This window comes from Oncorhynchus gorbuscha, linkage group LG18 (assembly GCF_021184085.1).
Source record: "Oncorhynchus gorbuscha isolate QuinsamMale2020 ecotype Even-year linkage group LG18, OgorEven_v1.0, whole genome shotgun sequence".
Taxonomy (NCBI): Eukaryota; Metazoa; Chordata; class Actinopteri; order Salmoniformes; family Salmonidae; genus Oncorhynchus; species Oncorhynchus gorbuscha.
In genome coordinates this window covers 54,877,394-54,881,405 of record NC_060190.1, presented here as the reverse complement: position 1 = coordinate 54,881,405, position 4,012 = coordinate 54,877,394, and the positions used below count along the sequence as shown (strand labels likewise).

The following is a 4,012-nucleotide window of genomic DNA, read 5'->3' as shown; positions in this document are numbered from 1 at the left end:
TATGACATATCTGTCTGGTGGATGATCTTTGCAAAGGAGAAATGCTCACTAACAGGGATGTAAACCAATTTGTGGGCAAAATTTAAGAGAAATACACTTGTATGTAACATTTCTGAGATCTTTTATTTCAGCTCATGAAACGTGAGACATGCGTTTATGTTGCGTTTATATTTTTGTAGTGTAATTTGGATTTTCTAAGTCCGCAAACAGTGCTTCAACCAATACAGGAGACCACTTTTGAGGTCTGGGATTATTATTATTATTAAATTGTTCAATTGTAAATTGTAGTTACAGTCAATGTTTTGGTAATTGAACGTTCACAATTTGTCTCTAAAATAATAATAGAACGCAAACCAGACTCTAAAAAGCACTAATCGTTCAGCAGTAATTGGTGTTCTTCATTCAAACAAGTTCAATGCCTAAGATGTCCATGGTGTGTCAATGGGAAATATGTAAGATTTACCTTCACATCTTGATCTTCCACTCCAACCTGTGGCATAACACTGCCTGTAACTTGATCCCTGAATTTGATAGCTAGAGGTGGAGAGAGCTTGTGTGAGAGGGGGAGAGGGGTGGTCTTGCATTGAATCCTTGTGCAAAATAATTCCCCCATACTGTGATGATACATCAGATATTGAAGCATACTCACCCTTTATCACAAATTGCTCTTGCTGATGCACCAAAAAGCGTCCCTTCCTTATCAAACTCATATGTCAAATGTGGCATCTCCTTGGGTGCACCGCAGTCCTTCTCTGAAATTAATAATCAGCGAGGTAATGGAAGCATTAAAACAGTCAACCAACAGTAAACACTCAACAATCGCACTTGACACAAGAGGGGCTAATATTTTGCCGCCTACTTTTGCAGATTAATTCCAGGGTGCTCCACTCTCCACTCGTGCAGGTGATGCTTTCAGATCCTTGCGCTTTCATGTAGCCGTTGGTACATTGAAACAATACTTCCGAGCCCTCCGGAAAATCGTTCTTTAGGAGCGCATCATTCGTTAGAACGACATTTTGATTTCTCTCCACTTGTGGTTTGGGACATTCAGCTGCGAGGATATGATACAGTAAAATAGGTCAACTCCACAAACAGGCAGAATTACGTTAGCCAGTTCAAGTTAGCAACGTATGTAGCTAGCTAAGCAAAACATGTTCAGGTAAAACTTATATCAACCTTATCTAGCCAGGTTACCATGGCTAGAAACACACTCACAATTTCCACTTGTTATAAAGATAAGGTATATCAAGCACTTGGTCCATGAATTTGAATAAAACATTTTAAAGTCGAATTTATGTGAAGACAAGTCAGTGTATCGACCGAACAATTCCTCTCTATTCTTGTTGAGTATCTATAGCTGACTAACCAGTCCCAGACCATCGACGACTTCAATAGTCTGTTGATGATCATTTCACTTTATAGCAACTGTGCTGGTCTTGACGTAACACCACGCGCAGCGTGCCCCTCCCGGGCCAGTGACGTACGGTGGTGAGTTAATCTTTGTTACTCATTTCTTTGGACACGCCACACCTCTAGATTTCAATGCCAAAGTCTAGCCCAGTTGCTGACTAATTCACTACGCAAACACCATATAAAATAATTTGTATCTGAATAATTCATTGGAGACCGAAAAAACGAAGTGAAACGCACTCTGAGACCATCAAGACCCATTCTCACCCCACCCCAGTCTCATAATAATAATAATACATTGAAAGTAATAACCTAATAATACATTATAGTAATACATAATTATAATAAATAACTAGTCATTAAATATAATATCCCGACGTGGAAATGTGGGTAATATTTGATTGATATGTTGATCAATGACATTTCAACCAACCTATTCACCCATTTTAAATTCCCAATGTGTTATCACTATATGCTTTCGACCATCTAAAAGCAAAACAAAATTCAAATAAAAAAAACGATCAGATTTTTGGTTTATTTGTCATCTAAATGTGGTATCACAACAAAGTTCAAATGGGAATAAAATGTCAGATATGTTGTATTTATTTTTACTGTGCTTCATCTAATAGCACATACTGTAGTGCAAGTGATCAGTGCTGTTTGAGATTCTGTGCCAATTATTATAACAATTGTGAAGATCTCCACAGACCTGCCACCTTGCATGCTATCCAACCTGGTCTCAGTGCAAAACATATTATATTTTGTTAAGTACATGCTAAGTAGGTATAAAAGTAGTAAGTAGTAGCAAATCTGCTAAATTGCTAAAGTTGTCCATGATGAGATACGAACACGCAACCTTACGGGTTGCTAGACGTTTGAGTGTTCAAATCTCACCACGGACACCTTTAGAATTTTAACTAATTAGCAACTTTGCAACTACTTAGTGAGTTAGCTAACCCTTCCCCTAACCCTAACCTTAACCCTAACCTAATGTCGAATATCATACTAAAGTAGTCGAACATAGCATATCATACTGTATTAAACAGTGGTGGCCATTGCTGTTTAACATGCGGGAGGATGATTTTTTATTAGCATGATTTTTTCTATTACATTATATTGGATGACTGTCTTTCATATTCCATTCACCCAGCTCAATGTAACATTGATATATTTAGGCTACTACATGATACTTTAATTTTGCCTATACCCATCATGAGGTTGCTACAACCTAGCCTATGTACGATATTTTACAACGTAGGTGCACAGCTTGAGAGAAATTTGAATAATCAAGGTGACAGACATTGACACATTCAATACCGCCTTGCATATTCTTGCCTGCATGTAGCTGATCTAGGGTGTAGTCATTCGTCCAACAGTTGCAAACTAGAGTTTCTATTGGACAAATTCAGGCATGTTTATCCCCGTTTCATTCCGTTTAAGAAACGGTTTTCAACAGAATCGGCGGAATGAATACACTCATGATCACAAACAAAAACAGTTCACATTCGTAACAGCCACATACAAACAGCATGATCCCTTTCATCATTAGATAATTTCTTCTCGCATCAATGCACTCTTCTCCTCTCACCTTTTCACTTTGCTTGTGGACTCCAGTGCAAAACACATCAGCTGTCTATGACCAGGCAACAAAAAAAAATCCAAGCCAAACCATTATATCACAACCGCTAAACGCCACACACAGCCTACATCGTTGTCACCATATTAGCTAAAGTCTAGTCTACATAGCTACTAGAACTAAAGCATTAGTAAACCCGCTACAATCATGCAGTACAGTGTACAGTTAGCAAGCAGTTTAGCAGTTACACTGGCGAGACTCGGTGGCAATAAATTAATAAAACCAAAAGTATCATGGCGCCGGGAGGGATTGCTGCTGTCTTATCAGCTCTTAACCAACCATGCTTATTTATTTTTTTGCGTTGTTCATAACTTGTTTTGTACATAATGTTACTGATACAGTCTTTTATGACCAAAAAGAGGGACATCAGAATTGCAATTACTCACCTCAAATTGGACGAAGACTTTTTCTTCAATGAGTTGGAGGGATATACTACAGACACCGACCAGGCCCAGATCCCCGTCATTCGCCGGAGAAGGACACTGAGATTTCACAGAAAAAGATCAGGATGCCTTGTGAGGATCAGGCGACGAGTGGCTAATCTACCTTTGCCTTCCGTCCTGCTAGCTAACTATTAAATCACTGGAAAATAAATATGATGAACTGAAAGCCCGAATGTCCTACCAATGAGACATTAAAAACTGTAATATCTTATGTTTCATCGAGTCGTGGCTGAACGACGACATTAAGAGCATATAGCTGGCAGGTTATACACTATCGGCAGGATAGAACAGCAGCCTTTGGTAAGACACGGGGCGGGGGCCTATGCATATAGGTAAACAACAGCTGGTGCACGATATCTAAGGAAGTCTCGAGGTTTTGCTCGCCTGAGGTAGAGTATCTCATAATAAGCTGTAGATCACACTATCTACCTAGAGAGTTTTCATCTGTATTTTTCGTAGCTGTCTACATACCACCACAGACTGATGCTGGCACTAAAACCGCACTCAAAAAGCTACCCCCCAT

The 4,012-nt window shown here is 39.1% G+C and overlaps 1 long non-coding RNA gene across 1 annotated transcript; it reads right to left on the bottom strand.

Annotated features, from left to right (window-relative positions):
- Window positions 1–132: 132 nt before the first annotated feature.
- Window positions 133–1,417, bottom strand: LOC124002374. Its single transcript, XR_006833005.1, has 4 exons — window positions 1,216–1,417; window positions 860–1,051; window positions 650–752; window positions 133–534 (listed from the first exon to the last, which is right to left on the bottom strand). It is a non-coding gene; the product is annotated as an uncharacterized LOC124002374 (long non-coding RNA).
- Between the last annotated feature and the right edge of the window lie 2,595 nt (window positions 1,418–4,012).